The sequence below is a fragment of the Emydura macquarii genome, unplaced genomic scaffold, assembly GCF_026122565.2.
Source record: "Emydura macquarii macquarii isolate MOO-44397 ecotype Brisbane River unplaced genomic scaffold, CSIRO-AGI_Emac_v2 contig_2897, whole genome shotgun sequence".
Lineage (NCBI taxonomy): Eukaryota > Metazoa > Chordata > Testudines > Chelidae > Emydura > Emydura macquarii.
The window spans coordinates 53,670,222-53,696,163 of NW_027133034.1; the positions used below are offsets into that span (position 1 = coordinate 53,670,222).

General features: G+C 43.1%; 1 protein-coding gene across 8 annotated transcripts in view; it reads right to left on the minus strand.

The window, feature by feature from the left end:
• ERBIN (erbb2 interacting protein) overlaps positions 1–25,942 on the minus strand; it is a 220,635-nt gene that overhangs the window by 132,676 nt on the left and 62,017 nt on the right. For all 8 annotated transcript variants that reach the window (XR_010923878.1, XR_010923879.1, XM_067568851.1 and 5 more), the window contains one exon: positions 17,365–17,408. The gene's annotated coding sequence lies outside the window, so the exon portion shown is untranslated. The remainder of the gene's footprint in view (positions 1–17,364; positions 17,409–25,942) is intronic.

Below are 25,942 nucleotides of genomic sequence, written 5' to 3' on the forward strand. Positions count from 1 at the left end.
AAAAATCTTCAGCAACCATGCACACAGCGCGCACACACTGAACATGGACTGTAAAAAAGCCCTAAGAGAAAAGAGGAGGGAAACATCTCAGATAAAAGTATTGCCATTCTGAGGTATAGGGAAATGCAAGGAATAAGTGTTTTTTCTGTACGAATTAAAACAATCGGCTTCCACTGATGTCAAATAGGAGTGGTTTGCCTAAAGTTCAAAGATAGAATATGGATCCTGAATAAGGAAGGAAAAGCACAGTATTGTTTCTCTTCAGAAGTCCGGGAAGCCTAGCAAGCAGCAGAATTGGTTTCAGTCTACCCCACCCTCCTTAGACAGGCTCAGTCAGAAAGGAGGCCCATGCACCAACAGAAGTGAGGCAAGACAGCACTCTAGAGTTCTATTGCTTATTGTAGTACAGTTTTTCCATGATACTTGCCACTGAATGCAAACAACTGATAAAAACCTTAGCTATGTCTGCTAAAAAGGTCACCAAAGAAACATGGTCATAATTCGGAATCCTAATGGTAAACTAACACCACATTTAAAATAGGAAGTACACATTTTTTCAGAATGTCTTTAGACTCAGGGAGTAAGTTGTTTTTGATTTTCAGAAGCTTCCCTTTGCAATCACTGAAGGCTAACAGTTTATTATTAATATGATAGCTTGAATTCTGTCCTGGGGGCAGATTAATACAACAAACAGGCTAGAAGTTTGATTCCTAGAACTAAACCAATGTGCCTGTTAAAATTAACCAATTATATTTCTGTTTTAAGTAATCCTGTGAGCATATTTCAGCATGAAGCACCCATTTGTTTTGTTTTTCAAGATTATTTGGTAGTCAGTTTCATATAGAGGTAACTGGAACCCTTAGTAAATCCACAAACGTAGGGATAGGTTAAACTAAATGCAAATATCTGAAGTGGATTAGGTATCTGAATAAGAGAAGGTGGTATATTTGAAGTACTGGTGACTCATTCAATTTGTGATGACTCAAAGAAGACAATTCTCCATGTCCCATAAAAGAGAATATGTAATGGGCTTAGTCTGCAGCAAAGTTAGATATTAGGAACAACTTCTAATTTTCTAAGGAACAATATGCTTTAGTTCACAGAAAATGAATGAAATTAACTAGACTTTTTTTTTTTTTTAATAAGAGCTAGAAATAAAATAATGTGCTTTTAATTTAATATTCGGAAAAACTTTCTAACTATGATTGTTAAATTGAATTGGGTTTCCAAGGAAGGTTGGGGAATCCCCATAATTGGAAATTTTAAAGAACAAAGTTAGACAAACACCTGTCAGGGATGGTACAGGTATACTTGGTCCTGTCTCAATGCAGGGGGCTGGACTACCGGACCTCTTGAGTTCCCCTCAAACCCTACATTTCTATGATTCCAAAGACATCTTTTCCAACACTTTCATCTTAAACTCTTTGCTAACTTCATTAAGCTTCCACCATTTGGTTTTCTACACTGCTTTGCACCATTTTCTTCTGATGTACAATATGTATCCATAGCCAAGAACTGTGTGTGGAGCTGCAATGCTTTCCTCTGGAATGATCTTACAATTTTTGTTGTTCTTCAGCTCAGCTCGGTTTAACACGAAGTAATCTATCTGCACTCTCATGCTACTAAGATACTCTTCTTTCTTAATGAAAATATATTAAATGACTACTAAATCATATGTCTGGGACACTACAAGATTGTTTGCCCCTTTCCTTATTTTGATGTCCATATCCCTGGCTGCCATGGTACCTTTTAAAGCATTTATAGTCTCTCCCTACACAACCATTAAGTTCAACTCCAGTTATGGCTCTCATTCTTTATCACTTTCAACAGTGTCCATTTTTCAACCCAAATAATCTCTTTTTCTTCTTCATCATATCTAGGGCCCTACAAAATTCACAGTCTGTTTTTGTAAATTTTACATTCATAGCATTTTTAACTTTATGGTTTCAGATATTTGAATCTTAAATCTCATGGTGTTGTCACAAAGCATGAATATGTATTTTAAATTAGTCATAATGACATAATTAGTCATAATCAGTACTACAACCTATTTTTATATATATATATTTGGCTCAGAAAAAAAATGTGCTTTAATATTTTTTCTAATTCCCGTGATAACCTTCAGCACTGACACAGGTCAGTATTTGTCAGTACTTTGGGGGATAGATAATTCAACCAGAAAAATTCACTTCAGGAAGAAGATACGTATGCCAAATTCTTAGCCTGGAAGCAGCTTATTAAAAAACTAAGCGCTTTTTTTAATTCTGACAACCAGTAACCCATTTCAGATGGTTTACATTTTCAAAAGGGGAGTGATTACCACATTTTTATCTCTATCTTAATTTCACCTATTCAAATGTGAATATCATCAAAACCTTGAATCGAACATGATACTAACAGCTTTTCAAATAAGTTGTTGTAATACATATACTTTTACAGCACTTTCATCCCAGTTCTCTGAATATTTTAGAAACATTCACTAATTAAGTTTCACCATGCTAGTCAAGTAGGGTAATAAACCCAAATCATCAGGTCTTGTGTTTTAGCTTCCATCTGAAAAATAGAAAGTGCCTCCAATACCGAGCTTAGACATGAATATAGTAATAACTAACAAGCAAAAATGCCACCCAATGAATCACCACTACTTCCTATAGTGCCCAGGTGTTCCCTGGAACACTTACCCAACTACTGACCTACCCCATCTCTGCTCAGCTAGCAAGATCTGACAGGATCCCAGTATAATGCTGTATGTTTAAGAATGCAATTAAACAGAAATATTGTGCCCTCCTGGCTATTTAAAGGGACATCATAGGCTTCAAAATCATATTTCTAATAGAAATTTTTGTACCTTGTAATTTTAGATGTTAATTGTAACAATATATAGAAAAAAGTATTCTCAATTTGTTTACTTTGTACATTTGACAATATTTCATGCATAGCTTGTTTCACTGTATTATTCATAGTCACATATTTCCTGTCACATGCTCTAGCAAGACATCATAACTCAGGAGCTACTTTGCTGGGAGTACACTTTTCTTCAGGCCCAACAAGAATGGGGTTTACAATTTACATCAGCAGCAAAGATGAAAATGAAACTTCAGAGCCAGCAGTCAAATCACAAGGAGAAGGTGGGGTACGCTTGTGTATGTTTGGTTACATTCCTCTCAGCCTGCTCAAAACACATGTGAACAGGTCCAGAGAGGTCACAACCAACTTTTCAGGGCTAGATAGGAGACCTCAAATTTTTGTAAAATGGAGTCACTGTATGGAAAAAATTGAGAACCACTGGATTAAATAAAATGAAGAAGTATTAAATTCCCATTTCTGCACCATTCAATTAACTTAACTTCACTGAGTCTTTAAAGACACGTGGGAAGTATACGAAAGTGCTTAGGAATCTGCATTCAAAAGCTGCATCTAAAACAGAGACGTGTCTTCAGCACATTTTTAGAGATGATATGAAAAACAAAACTTGAGTGTTCTATTCTTCTCTCTTTCCACAGTGGAGACATGCCTATTGTGGAATATGCTCAGATATTGGTTATAAAAGTCTGGCATGTTTGTGAAGGGAGACAAATTTGTGAAAATATTTAGTATGCTGTAAATGAATCTCTTCCAGAGAGCAGCATCATTAATCCTCATGGTTTAGGACAAATAGTAAATGGTATCTTAGTGAGCTCAAGGAAACCGGCTACTATCATCCTCTGCCATCTCTGCAGAGACTTCCACCACTACCCCCAAGAGCACCTTGGATATTTCAAAGGAGCCAGAGTCACTGGCCCATGCTGTGAACAGCAAGGAGAAGATGGAGGAAGATGAAGAGGAGCAGCAGAATGGGGAGGAAAGGGGCAGAGGATCCAGCTATGCAGCAAGCCAGGACCTGTTTTTAACTCTGTCACAGTCCAACAAGTCCCAAACAGTCAAGCACAGGCAAGCCCGATGCAGAAAAGAACCTCTGGTAAGTATGCTGTTTACTTGGGGTGTTCTACCCCAAAGTAACAGGACACATCTTTTGATTTGCTCATTTTTACTTGCATTAGAAGAGCTATTGGAACAACCAAGAGAGGTAGAATGTTGTTATCTGCTTTTCATTCCTCTCTAGAGTTGGGCAGTGGGGGTCAAATGGAGCAGTTTGTTTATGTTCAAGGGGATGTCTAGCGAATCCTCTAGAAATCTCAAAGTTTTCATGGAGGTACTCTGCAATCCTTTGCCGAAGATTTCTGGAGAGCGCTGCCTTATTTCTCCCTCCACAGTAAGACACTTTCCCAGGCCATTCATCGATTATTTCAGCGGGCACCACTGCAGTACACAGGCTGGTAGCATATGGGCTTGGACAGCATTGGGTGCCAGCAGCAGTTGTGCGCTCTCTGCCTCTGGTACTTTCAGGAGTGAGATATCAACTAAAATCACTACTGCCTGTGGAAAATGGTGTCAGTATTCAGTTCCATTGCCTTATACAACTAGAATCATGCAAGCGACCTATTTCCTCATGTCCCAAACCCCCGGAGGACCATACTCACCATGGCTGGTGATGGGACCGACACCAGGTTTTATCAATCCCAAGCAAAAGTGATAATGCAGTGCTTACAACTTTTGGGGAGCAAGGGAAGTTTAATATCTTAAGATTCGATTTCTGTCATGAATACACAGACAATGGTACCTCTTTGTATTGTATCTGCAGCTGCTCCCACTGCAACCTTCAGGGTCTCCCCATCCACAGCTCCAGAAAGCCTGAGCCAGATGAGGAGAAAGACGACGACTCGAGATAACATGTTCCCAAAGATCCTACAAGCCAGTGCTGCACCAGAAAATCAGCACAGGGCCTGGAGGATCGCCCTTGCAGACAGCATGGGCGAGGATAAAGTGGAGAGGAGAAAGGCACAAGAAAAGAAGATGGACGTATAGCAAGATATGCTTGTGCTTCTCAGAGAGCAAATAGAGATGCTGCATACTCTAGCGGACATGCAGGTTCAACCATCCCATGCTCGCTTCCCTCTGCAGCACAAAGAGAACTCTATATTGGTACCTCCCTATATGCCCCACCTCCCAATATTCCACATGGCACCAGGGATCAGTGCATTACCCTCACCACTCCAACCAGGGGGACATTAAAGAATATAACAGCTTCACATACACCAATCATGTATTTCACAAGTCAGTGTATGTGTATCTGAAATGGAAATGACTGTTCTTTCCTCTTCGTAAGTTCTGTTCTCTTAATTTATTAAATTCTAAATGTTGTTTTTTTTATTTGCCTGGTTCATGTTACAGAATAAAATTCTATTTTTTTAAATTAATCTTTATTAGTTCACAACAGATGCTGGCTGGCAATGAGCAGGTCTGACAGCAATCATTTCCTGTATTGCATTGTATCAGAGAAAACAGGGTTACTTACCAGTAACTGTCATTCTTCGAGATGTGTTGCTCATATCCATTCCAATTAGGTGTGTGCGCGCCCCGTGCACAGATTCCCGGAACCTTTTTCCTTAGCACACCCGCAGGGCCGGGTACGGCACCCCCTGGAGTGCCGCGCTCATGTTGCGGTATATAGGGCACCGCCAGCCCCGCAGGTCCCCAGTCCCTTCTTTCTGCCGACTCCGGCAGCAGGGACAGAGGGCGGGTTTGGAATGGATATGAGCAACACATCTGGAAGAACAACAGTTACTGGTAAGTAACCCTGTTTTCTATCTTCGAGTGATTGCTCATATGCATTCCAATTAGGTGATTAAGTAGCCATACTCTTGGTGGCGGGTAGGAGTTACTGGCGAGTAGCTCATTTCAGCACTGCTCTGCCGACTGCTGCATCCTCCCTCGCCTGTTCCACAATGGCGTAGTGGGTCGTAAAGGTATGCACCGACGACCAGATCGCTGCTCTGCAGATGTCTTGCAGAGGCACGCTCTCTAGGAAGGCTGCAGATGAGGCTTGGGCTCTGGTCGAATGCGCCCTCACGGGACCGGGCAGGGGCACTCCTGCCCGTTCGTAACATGTCTTAATACAGGTTACGATCCATAATGAGATTCGCTGGGTGGAGACGGGAGAGCCCTTCATACGGTCTGCCACTGCTACAAACAATTGCGTGGATTTCCGGAAGGGCCTGGTTCTCTCCAAGTAGTATGCCAGGGCCCGTCTGACATCCAGCGAGTGCCACTTCCACTCATTCGCTGACCCATGTGATTTAGGGAAAAACACAGGAAGGAAGATGTCTTGATTATAGTGGAATTGGGACACTACCTTGGGCAGGAAGGCCGGGCGGGGTCACAGCCTGACCTTATCTTTATAGAAAACAGTGTATGGGGGCTCCGATATCAATGCTCTTATTTCGGAGACCCTTCTGGACGAAGTAATGGCCACCAGGAAGGATACCTTCCAAGAAAGGACCAATAGGGAGCATGTGGCCATGGGCTCGAAGGGAGGTCCTGTCAGCATGGAGAGGACCAGGTTTAAATCCCAGGGAGGGATGGGGTCTCGAACCTGTGGAAACACCCTTTTGACCCCCTTAAGGAACCTGACAGACATGGGGTGGGAAAAAAGGGAACGCGCCTCCGTCGGCTGATGGAAGGCCGAGATGGCCGCCAGGTGTACCTTCAGGGAGGCCAGGGCTAGGCCTTGAATTTTAAGGTGCCGAAGGTATTCCAGAACCACCTGTATGGGCGAGCTGTCTGGGGAGATACCCTTGGCTTCTGCCCAACCAATAAAGTGCCTCCACTTTGCCCGGTATGTAATCTGCATGGAGAGTTTCCTGCTACCCAGCAGAATGTATTGGACCTGCAAGGAGCAGGCTCTTTCCCCCTCCGTCAGCCAGAGAGTCTCCAGGCCGTCAGGTGGAGGGAGTCCAGATCCGGGTGCAACAAGCGCCCCTGGTCCTGGGAAAGCAGGTCGTATCACCTGGGGAGCGTGATCAGAGTGGCGATGGAGAGGTCGAGCAGGGTACTGTACCAGTACTGTCTCGGCCATGCTGGGGTAATCAGGATGATGTTCGCTCTGTCCCTCTTAATTTTGAGCAGAACTTGAGGGAGGAGCGGAATGGGGGGAAATGCATACATCAGGCCCCCCACCCACTGTATTAGGAAAGCGTCCGACAGGGAGCCCGGCTCGCGACCTTGGAGCGAGCAGTATCTCGGGCATTTCCTGTTCAAAGATGACGCGAACAGGTCCAGTTGGGGAGCGCTGCACTCTTGGAAGATCGAAGCCGCTACCTCCTGGTGTAATGACCACTCGTGTCGGGGTGAGAACGATCTGCTGAGGCGATCTGCCTCGTCGTTCCTGCTCCCAGGGAGGTGAGAGGCGACTAAATGAAAGTTGTGCCTCACTGCAAAGTCCCACAGACGTATAGCTTCCTGGCACAGGGCCGAGGAACGCGCTCCCCCCTGCCTGTTCATGTAGAACATGACTGCGGTGTTGTCTGTGAGGACCTGCACCACCCTGCCCCTCAGGAATCTGAGGAAGGTCTTGCAGGCCAACCAGACTGCTCTGAGCTCTTGAACGTTGATATGCAGGGCTCTCTCTGCCGGAGACCATAACCCTTGGGTGCCTAGGTCTCTGCTGATGTGGGCTCCCCATCCCACATCCGAAGCGTCCGTGATAAGAACCACTGACGGAGTCAGGTCTGAACAGGACTCCCTTGAGCACCTCCCTCGGAATCCTCCACCATTCGAGGGAGGACAGCACCTGTGGGGGAACCGTGACCACCTTGGTCAGTAAATGTCTGGAAGGAGTATAGACCGAAGCTAACCAAGCCTGTAGAGGCCTTCACTTGAGACGTGCCAGCTTAACCACGTACGTGGAAGCTGCCATATGTCCCAACAGCTGAAGGCAATGCCTGGCTGTTGTCGTAGGGGACCTGTGAAGGTCCGCAATAATGGAACCCATTGCCTGGAATCGGGGCTGTGGGAGGAAGGCTCTTGCGCGATTGGTGTCTAGGGTGGCTCCTATGAAATCTATGCGCTGCACCGGGGTGAGTGTGGACTTCTGCTCATTAATGAGCAACCCCAGTCTGGTGCACACAGCACAAGTCAGTTCAAGGCTGTTCTGTACATGGATCCTGGATCTGCCCTTGATGAGCCAGTCGTCCAGGTAGGGGAAAATCTGTACCCCATTACGGTGGAGGTGGGCCACCACCACCGCCATACATTTGGTAAAAACCCTAGGAGCCGAGGACAGGCCAAATGGGAGAGCCGTGAATTGATAATGATCTCCCTTGATCCTGAATCTCAGGAACTTCCTGTGTCTTGGCAAAATGGAGATGTGAAAGTACGCATCCTTCAAATCCAGGGCAGCGTACCAAGCCCCAGGATCTAAGGCAGGAATTATAGAAGCTAAGGAGACCATGTGAAATTTAATTCGTCTGATAAACCTATTCAGGCGTCGGAGGTCCAGGATAGGTCTCAGGCCCCCCTTGGCCTTGGGGACTAGGAAATACCTGGAGTAGAAATCCCTTCCCCTTTCTCCTCGCGGAACCGCCTCTACAGCACCTAGTCGCAAAAGGGAGTGAACCTCTTGCACGAGGAGCTGTTCGTGAGCTGGGACCCCTAAGGGGGACGGGGTAGGAGAAGAATTCGGGGGAAAGGCCGTGAGCTGAAGGGCATATCCGTTAAGGACCACCCCCAGGACCCAGCGGTCCGTAGTAATTGTCTCCCAGGCGTGATAGCATGGCTGAAGCCTGTTTTCAAAGGGTCGGCTAACTTCCAGGGGAAAAGGAAGAGTGCCAACCTCAAAGCCGCTGTCAAAAGTGTTTATTACCATTTCCGGATCCAGGCTTGCCACCCTGCTGCGCCCGCGCCGAAGAACCCTGCCGGTCACAGTGATTGGGCCCTCTAAACCGTTCCCGACCCCTCCTTGGTTGGGTGGCCCTAGGAGGTGGCCTGGGCGGGGGAGGCGGGCGACATTGAGGCTGAGGGCGAGACTGACGTCCCGATGTCTGGGAGGTGTATAACCCCAGGGACCTCAGGGTGGCCCTAGAGTCTTTTAGGGCATGCAGCCTGTCATCCGTCCTCTCTGAAAAGAGGCCGGACCCTTCAAATGGCAGGTCCTGAATCGCTTGCTGGACTTCAGTGGACAGTCCAGAAGCCTGCAACCATGAGCAGCGGCGCATGACGATGGCCGAAGCCATCGCCCTGCCTGCGGTGTCTGCGGCATCTCTAGCCGATTGTAAGGCTGCTTGGGCCACTGCCTCTCCCTCCTGTGCCACAGTGGCCAGGTCTGCAGCTTGATCCGGGGGAAGTGCTGCAACTAAGCGGTGTAGGGAGGCCCACAAGTTCTGTTTGTATTTCCCCAGAAGGGCCTGGTGGTTGGCAACCCTCAATTGTAAGGCGGCGGTGGAGTATACCCTGCGGCCAAAGAGGTCTAATTTTTTCCCCTCCTTGTCTTTGGGGGTACTTCCCTGACCCCGCTGGTGGTCCTTTTGGTTAGCCACGTCCACTACTAGAGTTCCCGGCGCAGGGTGATTATAAAGGAACTCAAAGTTTTCCTTTGGCACATAATATTTTCTCTCTGTTCCCTTAGATGTTGGGGGAACAGAAGAGGGTGTCTGCCAAACCGCCTTAACTATTTTCATGACCCTATCATGAACTGGTAGGGTCACTCGAGAGGGCCCAGATGACCCTGAAGGCCCAAACAGAGGATCGTCCTCCTCGGACATTTCCTTAAGGGGTAGACCCAGATTATTGGCTACCTTCTTAAGGAGGTCCTAATGCGCCCGAAAATCAAAAAGGGGCGACTTATGATCCCTTGAGGTACCTTCGTCTGGGGATGACGAGGAGAATAAGGGAGTGGGCCCTGTAGAGGGACCTTCCTCCGGGTCAGACTCCGCTTCGGAAGGCACGTGCGGAGCTGGTTGAATTGGGGGTTGTGGAGGCTGAACCACCCCCGAATGGAGCGACTCCACCCCCTGGGTCGGATGGGAGCCCCATGGACCCCAGTATGGCCTTTGCCAAGGGCCTTGGGCCCAGCCCGGAATGGGGTACTGGAAGGCCTCCCCACGTCTGTCACGGTGGCCCAAGCCCGCGGACCGCTTCTTATGGCCCTTAGGCGGGGAGCGACTTCGTGAAGAAGAGGAGATGGAGACGTGTCTACGCCTGTGGCGCCGTCTAGACGAAGACCAGCTAGAGGAGCTGGACCTCCTATGTCTATGGCATGACCTTTATAGCGCCGCTTACCACCTCTGGAGTGTGAACGGCGGTATCTGCGGCTATGCGCCGGGGACTCTGTGCGGGAATGCGCCTTTCCCGCCGACACCACACCGCTCGGTGCCGCGACAGGATCGAGCGTAGAGTACGCCAGTCTCATGGGTGCTGAGGGAATCGGTGCCGGTCTCATCAGTGCTGAGGGAATCGGTGCCGGTGCTGGTCCCACTGGTGCCGAGCGCGTCGGTACCAGGATCATCAGTGCCGGTTGTGACGGTGCCGGTAACATCGGTGCCGACGATGTTTGATACAGCGGTACCGGGTACGACGGTGCCTGAATGCTTAGGAGACCGGAGGTATCGGTGCTCTTCCCGTCAGGGAGGGTGCCGATGCTGCAACAGATAGTGGCAGTGCCGATGACGATGCCGTGGTCAGTGCCGTAGCTAAGGTACTTGGCAGAACCTCCTGGCCCCGTGCCGTCACTCTGTGAGGGTGACCCGGGCTGTCTGTAGGCGAGCCGGTGCGGTGCCGAGTTGTTTCCCGCACTGGGGTCCTCGACCCAGAGCTGCGGTCGGTGCCGGAGTCGGCGCTGCAGCTTGTTTGTCAGAGTTTGGGGCCTCTTGACCGCCCACGGTGCCGCGGCGCTCAATGACCGAGAGTCGGAGCTCGGAAAGGATCAGTTCTCCACCCTCCGTGACAGTCTGGGCGAGGATCGGGAGCGGTGCTTCCTCCACCCACTGGGGCCACCCAGCGCGGGTTTGCCCCGAGACGCAGGTCCCCTGTCCCTCAGCCGAGGGGGGGACGGAGGCATAGGCAAGGCCATGAGGGCCCTTGCCGCGGCGAACGCTTCCGGCATCGACGGTCCTTGTAGGGGCGCTCCCCCACTCGCAGGAGTTGGGGGAGGCTCCCTATGAGGAGACACCGGTGCCGAAGAAATCTCCACGGCACGTGGCTGGGGTGTCTCTGGAACAGCTCCCTGCTTAGCTGGTCGCAGGGAGGAGTCCATCGATGGAATCTCCGACCGCTTCTTCTTCTTAGTTGGCACCGAGGATTTCGGTGCCGCTGCCGGAGGCGCATTCTGCACCAAAGAGACGCTCAGTGCCGGGGATCTCGACGGCTCGGAGGCTGGGCGCAGCGCGGACTCCATAAGTAAAGCCTTCAGTCTCACGTCCCGTTCTTTTTGGGTACGGGGCTTAAATGACTTACAGATGCGGCACTTGTCTTTTCGGTGCTGCTCTCTGAGGCAACAAAGGCAGCGATCGTGAGGGTCACTCACTGGAAATTGTTTGGAGCAAAGAGTACAACTCTTGAAGCCTGTGGAGCCAGGCATGGCTCCGCAGGAGCCCTTAAGGGCAATTAACAACTAACACAGTCACCAATTGACTTTTTTTTTTTTTTTTTTTTTTTTTTGACGTTTTTGGTGCCCTATATACCGCGACATGAGCGCGGCACTCCCGGGGGCGCCGTACCCGGCCCTGCAGGTGTGCTAAGAAAAAAGGTTCTGGGAATCTGTGCACGGGGCGCGCACACACCTAATTGGAATGCATATGAGCAATCACTCAAAGATAGAACCCGTAATATCATTCTCAGACAAATATTATTAAGAGGTGCATTAACAACATTAGAGTTGTACACATACAGCAATCACTACAAGATTCATTCCGGACCATAAAAGAGAAAGGAAAGATAGAGTGGTTTGTGTTGCTATCGTATGCTCTGGCTCACTATTAAAATGGTCTTTCAAAGTCTCTGTGAACTGTATAGCTCTGTGCCAAGAATTTCTTATAGCCCTTGGATCTGGCTGTTCAAATTCAGCAGACAGCCGTTCCACCTCCACCCCGTACGAAATTTCCCCCCTTTGCTTCAGAGCTATTATGCAGGACACAGCAGGCAGTGATAACCATTGGGATTTTTTTTTCACTGAGGTCCGATATTGTGAGTAAACAATGCCAGTGACAATTCAAATGACCAAAGGCACATTTAAACTATCATTCTGCATCTGCTCAGCCTGTAGTTGAAGTGCCCCTTGGTGCTGTCGACATGACCAGTGTATGGCTTCACGAGTCAGCGGTAGGCTGGGTCTCCGAGGATCATTATTGGCATTTCAATATTCCCAGTAATAATCCACCAGTCAGGGAAAAAAGTCTCCACTTATGATTTTCTGAACAGTTCTATATTCATAAAGATGCACACATCATGCACCTTTCTTGACCAGCCCACACTGACATCGGTAAAGTGATCTATCAGCACTTGCATTACCATAGAAAAAGTGGCCCTTTCTGTTGATGTTTTCTGTGGCAAGGTGGTCTGGTGCTAAAATAGGGCTGTGAGGGCTATCTATTGCCCCACCACAGTTTGGGAACCCCACTGCTGCAAAACTATCCACTAAGTCCTGCACATTGCCCAGAGTCACAATCCTGCATAGCAGGAGGCAATTAACTTCCCTGCACATTTCCCCCTGCAGTGGGTTTCCTGACTCCAAAGTGATTCCCAACTGACTGGTAGCAATCTGGCATTCCATCAGAGACGACAGACAGCGAGGAGGGATACATGGGTTTGTGGAATTTTAAAAAGGTGGCGCAAAATATTACAGGCTGCAGAATAAATTATGGAATGGTGAACATTTTATTATGGGAAGTTGACCCTATGTGCCCAGTCACCCCTGTCCAATTCATTTCAGCCTCATCAGGCATTGCAAGACCCTGCGCTGGAAAGTAGTGAGTTGCACAGTGGGATACCTACCCATAGTGTGCTGCATCAATACAAGCACTCCTGGTGAGAACCTGCACCGCCAACATAAGGAGTCAAGTGCGCATACACACAAGTGATTTATTAACTGCAATGACTGTATGCAGACCTAACTTAGGTCGGCATAATTCTGTAGTGTAGACATGGCCTCAAATCTCTTTCTTGAATGATAATAATTTAGATCTCATCATGAGATTATGTTTTCCAGTGTTTATTATTTTGCATTTATCCACATTGAATTTCATCAGCCATTCTGTTGCCTGGTCACCCAGTTTAGTGAGGTCCCTTTGTAATTCTTTGTAGTCGTCTTTGGACTTAACTATCTTAAGTCCTATTTTGTATCGTCTGCAACCTTTGCTACTTCACTGTTTACCCCTTTTCCAGATTATTTATGAATATGCTGAACAGTACTGGTCCCAATATATATCCTTGGGGGACCCTGGTACTTACCTCTTCTCATTGTGAAAACTGACCATTTATTCCTACCCTTTGTTTCCAATCTGTTGACCGTACTGATCCAGGAGAGGACCTTCCCTCTTATTCCATGACCGCTTACTTTGCTTTGGTGAGGGATCTTGTCAATCAGTTTCTCAAAGTCCAAGAACACTATATCAACTGGATCACCCAGGTCTACGTGCTTGTTGACACTCTCAAGGAATTCTGACATTGATGTGGCATGATTTCCCTTTACAAAAGTCATGTTGAATCTTCCTCAACATATCATATTCATCTGTGTGTCTGATAATTGTTCATTAATAGTTTCAACCAGTTTGCCTGGTACTGAAGTTAGGCTTACCAGCCTGTAACTGCCAGGATTGCCCCTGAAGCCTTTTTTACAAAATCAGCATCGCATTAACCAGTCATCTGATACGGAGGCTGATTGAAGGTTACGTACCACAGTTAGCAGTTCTGCAATTTCATTTACATTCTTTCAGAACTCTTGGATGAATGCTATCTGGTCCTGGTGACTTCTTATTGTTTAATTTGTTCCACAACTTCCTCTATTGACACCTCAAACTGGAACAATAGCTCAGATGTGAGGATCTCCCTCACATCCTCTGCAGTGAAGACCAATGCAAAGAATTCACTTAGCTTAGTCTTCTTTGAGTGCTCCTTTACCACTCTATCATCCAGTGGCCCCAGTGATTGTTCAGCAGGCTTCCCACTTCTAATGTAATTACATTTTTTGCTGTTAGTTTGTGTGCCTTTAGCTAGTTGCGCTTCAAAGTCTTCCTTGGCCTGTCTTATTGCACTTTTATACTTGACTTGCCAGAGTTTACACTCCTTTCTGTTTTCCTCACTAGGATTTGACTTCCAATTTTTAAAAGGACACTTTGTTGCCATTAACCATCTCCTTTACTCTGCTGTTTAGCCATAGTGATTTTTTGGTGGAGAGGGGCTTCTCTTACTGCTGTTTTTTATTTAGGGTATACATTTAGTTTGAGCCTCTATGGTGTTTTTAAAAATAACCTCCATGCAGTTTTCAGGCATTTAACCCTTCTGACTGTTTCTTTTAATTTCTGTTTAACCAGCTTCCTCATTTTTACATAGTTCCCCTTTTTGAAGTTAAATTCTACTATGGGGGGGGGGGGGGCGTGTCTTTGGTGGGTCCCGCCTCCCACACAATTATTTTAAATTTAATTACATTATGGTCATTATTACTGAGCAGTTTAGCTATATTCACCTCTTGGACCAGATTCTGTTTTTCAATTAGCACTATATCAAGAATTGCCTCTCCCCCTCATGGGTTCTAGGACTAGCTGATCCAAGCAGCAGTAATTCATGACGTCAAAAATTTTCTCTGCATCCCTTCCCAAGGTGACATATACCCAGTCAATATGAGGATCATTGAAATCCCCCATAATAATTGGGTTTTCTACTCTTAAAGCCTCTCTAATCTTCTTGAACATTTCAGTCACTGTCATCTTCCTGTCAGATGGTCGGTAGTATATACCTACTGCTATACTCTTATTGTTCAAGCATTGAATTTCTATCCATACAGATTATATGGTACACAGTGATTCATTTAGGATTTTTACTTGGACTATATGCATTCTTTCATATATAGTGCCACTCCTGCACCCAGCGCAACTGACTGTCATTTCTATATATTTTGTATTCTATTACCGTGTCCCACTGATTATACTCATTCCACCAAGTTTCCGTGGTGCCTATTATATCAATCTCCTCATTTAATATCAGGCCATCTAGTTCACCCATATTAGTATGTACAGAAAAAGTAACTAATTGCAAATTTACAAAAAAGGAAGAAAAAAGTATTACAAAATTGAAAATAAAGGGAAAAAGTCATTTCAGAGGCCCAAAGATCTGACATCCAACAGGATGAAAATCTGAAACTGAAGGAGGCTAATCATTTTCTATCTTCAGTCTAGATGCCAAGTTGTATGTGCATCACATGACAGTACCCTGAACTCCAAGCATAAGGCAATTTTATGATTTGTTATTGATAGACTAATAACTATTCGCTACTGTGTTTCATGAAATGAATTCTAAATAGCTTCATGATAATTTAATATTAAAAATTAACAAAAAGATTAAAGATACAAAATAGTCTTAAAACTGAAAGACTACTCAGATTTTCTTTAGTTAAATCTTATACATGTATCTTGTCTTTATCAAGTTAGAAATAAAAAAGCTATTAATAAGGGAGATTGTGTCATACAAGGTTTTCTTGCTTTACAACATTTTATTAAAAAATGCATTTTGTTTATTAAAAAATAACCATATCAACCCATAAATTTGGTATAATGATTACTCCATGTTTTGATAACCAGTTGAACAAATCCACAACTTTTATTTAGGACGTGTGCATAAAAACAACACACAAACAAACCCCACCACCAGCACCTTAGCAGGGATTTTTGGAACTTATCTTTCCTAATACTTTTTTTTTGGTCTCTGGAACAATTATTTCTACTAGTTTTCAGGATAATTAAATACTAGTATTAAATACACAAAGTGTATCCATTTACTAGTTAAAGTATCAGGCCAAAACTATAAGTGAGATACCATCAGCCCTTCTTTGTAAACTTAAATAACCATTTCTTGTTAAACTGAGATGACAAGAAGATAATTTTAGCGAACAATTTCATATTAAAGCTAGAATTTTATAAAAGCCACCGTACAGTGTTTCCATTAAATCTCTACCTGCTGCAATACTGGGTTATATTCCAAGACAAACAACATTAACATAGACTTCAAGGTTCAGAACACATAATAGTCAGTAATTTAAGTTAAAATACATCATATGGATGTTCTAATTACCCTAAAAACAAGTGTTATAAACCCACAAAATTCAGAGTTAAGGTAAAAACTTAAAACAAATCCAAAATTTGTTCAGGTATGGAAATGTATAGGTAAGGTACATGAAACAACCTTAAGTCTGACCAGTAATGACACCCTACAATAACCATGTGATTATGATTAGGGCATTTTAGTGTTTCTGGTCAAATTAATTCAGTTTAGTTTGAGGGACGTTAGCTTTTTTTCTTCCCCACCCTCCTCAAATTGTCACTACTTGATTAATTAGGATACTGAAACAACCTTAACTGGTGGGTTGGTGGTTATCATCATCATCTAGTTCTCACATAGTTCATTTTTTCTAGAAAGGGCCATGGAAACTAGCTTCCACTTGGAAAACCATCACATTAAATGGCAGCAGGTTTTAAATGAACAAAAGGAAGCATTTCTTCACACAACACACAGTCAACCTGTGGAACTCCTTGCCAGAGGATGTTGTGAAGGTCAACACTATAAAAGGGTTAAAAAAAATTAGATAAATTCCATCAACTGCTATTAGCCAGGATAGGCAGGGATTGCTGTTTGCCAGAGGCTGGGAATGGCCAACAGGATGGATTACTTGATGAAACCTGTTCTATTCATGCCTTTTGAAGCATCTGGCACTGGCCACTGTCAGAAGACAGGATACTGGACTAAATGGACCATTGGCCTGACCCAGTATGGCCATTCTGATATTAAGGTAAGGGAAAGCACTGCAAATTGTCGAATATCTTCCAAGCATCTAGTGTCCACAATTATAGCAGCTTGTTTGTTTTCTCTAAAAGCTAAAGAAGCCTATTTTTAAAAGCATTACAAAATATTTTCATCATCCAGAAACCATTTTTTAAACATTTTAAGATAATATAGTGAACTTTATAATGGACAGTTAATTCTAGAGCAGGTTTTCCCCCCCTTAGTTTCTGGTATATTCTCCTTTCACATAGACAGTAACACAATGCCTAAATCACCTTGAAACATGCATCTTTCTACTGGCTGTCGCAGCAGATATTTTTCAACTTAAAATTTGGCATCAGTTCTCAGTGGAAAAATATTTTAGAACAACAACATGGGATTGATGTAGCATAAAGTCTTAAAATACATTAATTTGGTCAATCCTGTATGAGAATCGAAAGTGTGTATGTATTTTAATAAAATGCTATTGGTTCAAAAGGAAAAAAACCCCATGATACTTACCACTATGTTACGTTTTTTCCCCTAGATTTTTCAAAGCCAACATTCTGTGGAAGAAAAGAAACAAATTTAGTTAATGCCCTGCATAAAGTTCTTCTGTATGTATTAGATATTTTATTTTGCATTCAGGTCATTTTTAAAAAAATCAGTTTAATTTAAAAAAATTGTGCTGACAGGGGTCTGAAAAACTGAAGGGAACTTGAAAGGTTTTTCAGAAATGGTAGCCAAAAACCACCCTTTTAGTACAGGGCAACATCACTTTCTCCTCTACTTTAATTCTGATTTTAAATTATTTCTACACTGTTTCTTCTATAATCCTTACCTATCATTTTTTAAAATATTTAGCAAGTACCAATCACTATTTTTTTTAAATTGAGAATTCATTATAACGATGTAGAAAGACATCTGTCCAAATAAACTGATTTAGACCAGCAATATTTTCTTCATGTGATCCTGAAGACGTCTATTTGAGAAGCCATACATGATAACTAGAAATTAATGGAGCATGACAAGATTACACTTCACCCATGCATTTAACAAGAATTTAATTTTCTACCAGATTCCTTCTCAGCAAATGCTGGACAAGGCACATTTTAGATTTTTTTTTTTTTAAACTAGATGAATAAACAATTTGTAATAAGCAAGCTTTTGAATCAAAATATGTCCCTCAAGCGAAAAAACACATCTTTTTCACTTGAATTCTTATATATTTTAAATTATTTGCTTGTCCAACAAAAAAGGCAATTTTATCTACAACGGGGATGAGCATGGATCAGTTACCTCTAAAGATCCATGTACCTTGTTTCTACCTTTCGCTCAGAGACTAATACTGTCAGCTAAAAAACATTTTCTGCAGCTGACAACAATTATGCACCAACGAGTTCAAGTTAGTTGCAGTATCCTTCGAAGCAAATATACAGAATGTATATAAAGAGTGTATTTGGATAAAAGAGCGACTTTACCATATACTAATATAGAGAAGTAAGATTTTACTTATTTCAATCTAAAGCATTCCACACCTAAGGTTACTTATCTGAAACTGGGCATCCTTGGCATGCATTTAAAAAACACTACCATAGGCAGTATTGCCAAAGTATCCAAGTGCCTAAATAATTCTGAATCAGATGCCCAAAAATCATGAGATTTTCATAGAACTCATGACATTTTAAAAATAAATTTATGGATTCTGAGTATTTGTCTTCTGGCTTTTGAGCCTTTGTGGTTCACATTTTCAAGCTTCACTAAAACAGCTATGAAGACCAGAAACTTACTTTAAAAAAAAAAAAAAAAAAAAAAAGACGACAACAAGAAAAATGCAAGCTGAAATTCTCATGTAATCAGATGACTCTGGGAGCCGGGACTTGACAAAAATATCTAAATATCACGAGTTGGCAACAGTAAAGGTAGCTAACAAGCCACTGAATGCCATACTTCTCCTTCCGCCTTACACTTCCAGATATCATCCACTCACCAGTCCAAAAACCATGTTAAGCTGAACTGTCCCCACCACGCTATCGCACCACACAGAAATCCCCCTTCTCAACCACCTGATCCCTTCACCTGTGCCCACTCAAGCACATGAGCTTTGAGCACACCTCACAAGGGAAACAAAATTGGGCTATTTCAGAACAGGATGCTAGAAGAAAGAATTCCAAAGGAAGCTGGCCTTTATGGAGAACACTCTGCCAGTAGTCCCCTCTTTTATACCAAAGGGGATCCAGGCTGAGTGCCACCACTGATCTCAATTGCAATAGTAAATACTTCAACATCTTACAAGCAGCAGCAAAATTTTTATTTTACTACTCCATTTGAATATGGCAATTAGATGGAGAAACAAGAGATGGAATATGAAAATCCATTTCTTTCTCTGTACATGAATAAGCTATTTATCAGTCCTTCATACAAGCCTAAGCATATGCCAAACCGGCATAAAATTATGGTAAAATTTCAGGGCTTGAAAAATCCACTCACCTGCCTGTTCAAACTAGGAGTGGTGAACCAGCACTCCCCAGACTTTATACCAAGAAAAATCAAGCTGATACTGAGCACAATATAGTGTACACTAATTCTTATTCAACTCCTTGAACCACTACTAATGGCATACAAACAATGGGTGCAGGATGGGGTCAAAAAGCTCTTACTGTGAAGAAGAGGACTGGAGCATTGCTGTCTCTTTCTAGTGTAGCTAAGTCATGCAATTTTAACACAAGTTCCACAATATTTGGTGTTTTTTTTCAAGTCCCAACTTCTGAAGTCATGAAGCCCCATGAGAAATCCAACTTTTATATTTAAAAAATTCCTAATTATCATGGCTGCAGAGAAAGGGCTGAAAATGTGTGCCTTAAAAGGCTTTAAAGCTTTTAATCAGAAGGGGTAAAAAAAAATTATTTTTAAAAATTCATGATTTTTAAGCCAATCTTAACTCTCCATTTCAAGTTAGGAAGTTAATTCATTTTATTCCATCATCATCTATGCTGGATGCAAGATTGCCACTTGTCCAGGTTTTCCCAGGATCATCCCCTTGAGGTAGCTTTTTCCAGGAAATCTGTAAGGGTGCTCAGTTCACACCATTAGCTGTCCAGTTTTATGGGCTCAGGATCATCCCAGATGTCAGATGTTTTTGTACCTCAGAGATGGCAATCCTTGATGAAACACTCTCTTTTCTTCTGTCAATCTAGCACTGTTTATACCAGGGGCTAGATCAATTTAGCTACCTACCTTAGTTGAGGATGTGAATATTTCACACTCCATAGCAACATAGCTCGGTCATCTTAACATTTTAGTTTAGACCTGGCCTAAATCTCTTACTCTGGATTATTTTTTTTAAAAAAGGGTACACCCTATTCTCCATTCAAATGTTCCATTTAACCTTTAAGAAATTTTTGTTATAATCCCCAGATAAATTTTTGGTTGTCATTTTGACCACTTCAGCCACTCTTCCCATCCCCTCTACTAGCTCCTTCTCCGCCACATCAAAAATAAACTACTTATCTTCACTTTTAAAATTAGCCCCGCTATACCTATCATAATGCATGCAGTCAAGCGGATGTTCTCCCCAACTATACCAGCCTTAAACCCCATTAGTCATATTTTTCTTCAAAGCACCTTCTGTGAAACCCACTGGCAAAGTGTCCCATTCTCCTCTAGGGCAGTGTTTCCCAACCACTGGTGTGCCGTCAGGCACAAACAGGTGTGCTGCGGAATTTTTTGAAAAAGTACATGTGAGAACAAGGGGGGGAGCCACCTTTTGATTGGCCATTTGCCTCACTGCGGCACCTCCTCCAGGGGCAGACAACCAACCAGAGTTCAATCTCTCTCCCCCCCCCCCCCCTCCTCTCCTTCTAGGTGAACAAGAGGTTGCCTCCTCTGCCCCTACGCTCCCCTCCTGCAGCTGCTGGCTGGGAATGGAGAGAAGAGATCCCTGGAGCTTGAGGTGTGCCGCGGCACAGAAAAGATTGTGGACAACTGCTTGTCCACACAGAGGGTGAGAACCCACTGCTGCTATCAGTTACTCCATTAGCTCAAGTGGCAGAGGTCTGTCCAAGGAATCTAACATTTCCCAACCCTGAACTATATGGGTGTCAATATGCCACCAAAATACACGAAGTTGGATTGTGTAACACTAGAACAGGTCAAAAGTCTTTATAAGAAGATTTTATTTTGTTTCAAAAGGTTGTTCTTTCTCCCTGATCTGGAAAGTTGAATTGTTTTTTTTTTTTTTTGATTTTTTGTTTGTTTGTTTGTTTGTTTTTTGGGGGGGGGGGGGGGGGGGGGAATTTTAGTTTTTTCAGTGGAACCCAAGCCAGTAAATTTTCATTTTTATTTCTATTTTTTAACGTTTTATCCTTTCAATTAACTTTTTCAATGGCAAAATGGGGCAAAAATAAAGGAGAAAAGGTAAAATACCTAGAATCTAAAAAAAACCTCAAAATGTTCTAGATTAAAAAAAATTTCCATTAACCATTTCAAATAAATGAAAACCCATTTTTTTTTAAATTTGCCGCATATTTGATTTTTTGTGTGTAATAAAGCCTTACCATTTTTTGACCAGCTCCAGTAACAATCTTGTGTGTCACATTGAGTACCAAGCAGTACTTTCCTGAACCTGTCCTGTTTCAATATGCATCTCTGTGTCATCAACTCAGCCAAAGAACACAACAGTGTTTTTGGTCATGCTCAGACTTCTCAGGGTTGGCCAAAGATACTGAATAAAATCTGTATCTTAGCAAAAGGTATGGACAAGCTGGGCCTTTCCATTCTAAAATACTATTTACCAAACTTCACAACTTTCTTTAAACTTACACACCTTTGGCTGAAATGTCTCATTTACGCACTCAGTCCAAAAGCAAAATTATTTTTTTGAAACTTTCAAGGAAGTATTTAGTGGTCTTTTGAGTTTATTAATTCATTTTTAATAATGCCTATCATCACAGTGAGTAGTATAACTGACTTGGAGCTGCTCTGTAATAACTTATCTATATTTTGTGGTTTGTCTGACCCTTATTGAGTGGTTTACTATATGCATATATTGAGTGACTTCAATAGCAAGACTGTCAGAAAATGCAGGCATGAAGGATGACAATAGCTCAGATAAACAGCCTTTCAGCAAACACCCATGACCCTTGACTTGAATGTTGCTACATTGACTGCTGCTGAGCCACCCAAACCAGCTTAACCAGGCTCAGAAAACACAGGAGAGCAACAAGACTTAAGACTAGATAAAAAGACTCACTCACATACAGAAACAGGAAAAGAACGTGAATCTGGATTCCAGAAGTTCAGGGTTGGGGTAAAGTCAGATGTGCCAGGGTCCCCACTAAGAGGGGGGCGGATACTCTAGGTAAGAGACATGCATACAGGCCTTTTGTTGTTTTAAAAACCTTTTCTCTTACGTTGTGCTTTGTTCCTACTGTTAAGATAAAACAATGTTTAAGAGGGCTTTTTGGGGTCACTGTATTCACCGCTGTTCACAAGCTCCCAAAGGGAAGAACCATAGGTATGTGAACCCAATTGGACCTCTACGATAAGCAAAGTTGGTCCACAGGGTACTGTAGCCCAGGACCCTGTCTAAAAGTGGGAGAATTAGCTGACTTCTTCCCAGGAGAGGTAAAGCACAAGGCCTAACAGATGAGGGGGTGCACTCAAATACCAGAAAAAGAGCAGTTGGCCTGTAACCATGACAAGTAGATGTTTGATTATACAATGTCAATTAGATTTATAGTTCTTAGAAACAAAAAATGAAAACCCAAATCTCAAGCTTTAAATAAAAGCAGCATGCTTGCGTAATTCCCTGAAGTTTGTTAGACTGGCCAGTTGGACCATCTAGGAAAATAAATTCCAAAAATGGGAGCCCTCCAACGATTAGATTTCAGAACCAAGAACAAGAAACACAGCTGATTCTAACTAACATGAGGTAAGTGATGAGTTGTGGTCTAACAAAAAAGGAAAAGCACAACGAAACACCACCACACAGAACACCATCAGGTTTCCACTCAGAGTTTTAAAGAGAATTAAACACACTTTGAATTGTACACAAAACAAATAGAAGGCCAGTACAGAGACTTGAGTATAAGTGCTATGAACTCAAGCAGCCTAAACCACTCAGAACAGTTTTTAAAATTTAGTTTTGATTCTTCTCACAGTTCATGTTTTGAGTTAAGGAATTAAAAGAAGTGTTCAAGATGCAATGCTCAAGAACAAGACATACAATGATTAAGTTGTGACTAGAACATTGGCCTCCCTAGGATCTTGTTTCAATTCCAGCTAAGTAGGTCACAAATTCAATGACCTTAGACGAATCTCTAAACTACTGTAGTACACATCACAAAAACTGAAGTTTGTAATCTGGCACAACTGTCAGACTCTGTTCCGAAAGAAAAAAAAATTGCTTGCAACTGAGCTACAATGAACTAGATCTCACCTAGAATACTGAAGATAGTGAATTTGAGGGCAGTTTTAATGTTGGGACAGTCACAGCCCAAGTGCTTGTTCTTATGCTTTTACTGGCAGAATACCAAGCCTCAGATACCACTTCTGCAGATACTGTACTCTGACAAAGACATATATTCGCATCCACTACACCTCCCAAGGTAAAGAGAAAACAGTATCTAGTTTGTTCAGTGATACATCAGTTGTTAGTTGTACACTACGGAATATTCAAATATAACTGACAATATACAAATCCACAAAGAACTTTCATATGGCATCTGACCTTTGAACCACAAAACACAAATTAAATTAAATACAACTACTGTAGTTACATTAATGAAACAGGATGAATGCATTTATGGTTCCCACAGCCATCCTAACAGTTTCCTCCTGCAACCATGTACAAAATGTTCTAGGTTTTTGTGTTTTTAAGTTAATCAATTGTTCATGGAAGGTGGGTGACAATCTTAAAGATTAAAATCCTATTAATCCACAAAAAAGGTAAAGCAAAGAGACCAGCACTGCATCCTTATATATGCACTCTACCAGTGCATCTCAAGTCAGCATCAGTTCTAAAATAGGAGATATTAGTTCAGTCTTTATGCTCAATTCATTCTGTATCTGCAAGTGATTAGTGCCTCTAACACTGACAGTCCAGTGGACAAGTATTCACACCACAAAACTAAGACCACAAACTGGACCACAGCCTGTAGTAAAGCAGTTAACTAAGCCCTTGTCTACACTACAGAGTTAGGTCGATGTATGGCAGCTTATGTTAACCTAACTATAGAAGGGTCTACACTAAAATTTCACTCCCGCTGATATAACTGCCCCACTATGCCGACTTAACACCACTTCCTCAAGTGGTGTAGCATTTAGGTTGACATAGTCAATGTAGACACTATTACTTACATCAAGTTTAGTGGCCTCCAGGAAGTGTCCCACAATGCCCCACCTTCACTGTTCTGGTCACTGTTTTGAACTCTGCTGCCCAGAGCCGGTACACAGGAAGCCGCTCCCACCCTTTAAAGCCCTGCAAAATTTTCAAATTGCATTTCCTGTTTACCTGGCTTGGAGAGCTCACCTCTCAACTCTCAAGTACACCTAGCAACTGTCCAGCTGACCATGCCAGCTCCACAATGGAGATGCACACCTACCTGGAGTACACAGGAAGCTGGATCTCCTGGGTCTATGGGGAGAAGAGGCTGTGCAGGCACAGCTCTGATCCTCCCGTAGAAATACTGTTTATGTGCACCGGAATGTCCAGTGAATCCTCTGTAAAGATATCGAGGAAACTTTACTGGAAGTACTCTGCAATCCTCTGCCAAAGATTTCTGAGGAGGGCTACCTTATTTCTTCCACCACGGTAAGACAATTTCCCACACCACTCAGTGATTACTTCAGCAGACACCATTGCAGCACATAGGTTAGCAGCACATGGCCCAGTCTGCAGCCAGGGTCCCTCCAGAAACTGTTCCCTTTCCGCTTCCATCCTCATCAGGAGTGACACATCAGCTAAAAATCACCACAGCCTGTGGAAAATGGTGCCACTATTCAGTTCAACTGCCCTATTTGCATATATTCATGCCTTCCCCTCTTATCTCTCCTTTATCTCCAACTTCTCCCTCCCCCAACAGCTTTACTCACCAGGGATGGGACTGCTGCCGTGCTCTATCAATCCCAAGAAGTGAGAATGTAGTGCTTGCAACTTGTGTGGATCAAGAGGAGTGAATTCAGTATACCAAGTTTCCATTTATCTTGTGAATACATTCACACTAGTACCTCTATGCACTGTATTTTTTGCAGCTAGAAATGTGGCCTTGAGGGTGTCTCCATCCACACCAGTGGAGCAGCTCACCCAGATGAAGAGGAGAAGGAATATACATATGCATATATCTATATGCATCTATATGCATGCATGTATCTGGATAACAACTCTGCTGACCTTCAGTAAAGATACTGTAATGGGTACGTACAGTAGACTACTATTTTTCAGTCAGTTTCTTTGTTCATATTTGCCAAAGCACACGTTCTTCAATGAGCTGCAGTTTGAACTTTTATAACAAAATTATTTGTTAGGCAAATGCCAAAAAAAAAAAAAAAAAGCCCCTGAACAATTTTTTAAAGGCATGAATAAATAATTGAAGAATAGCTGAAGAAATGTTCAAACGCCACCGAAATTTCACCTTAAAGCTTATAGGAATGTTGAGAAATTTTAGCCAAAAGAGCCAATTTTATGATAAATTAGAAGGCTGAAAATGAAGACAAGCAGAAGTGAATTCTCTCACACTGACTTCTTTATTCTATTCTAAAGTACCTTTCACTTAATGAAATCTTAAAAATCAAATAAATCAATCATGTGTAGAACATGGTACCATAATGTTCAGTGACTAGAGAGCTCTCCCATCAGCATAATTAAATCATCCCCAATGAGAAACAGTAGCTATGTTGGCGGGACAGCATCTCTCCCTGACATAGCACTGTCCACACAGGCTGTTTTTTCACACCCCTGAAAAACGAAGTTTTACCGACAAAAGTACTAGTGTAGACAAAGCTTGAAAGTTAGTACTGGGTTAGGTACTTCAATATAGCTTAACTAGTGCAAAAACCCCTAATGTACACAAGTCCTGACAGGTAGAAAACTCCTTTCATT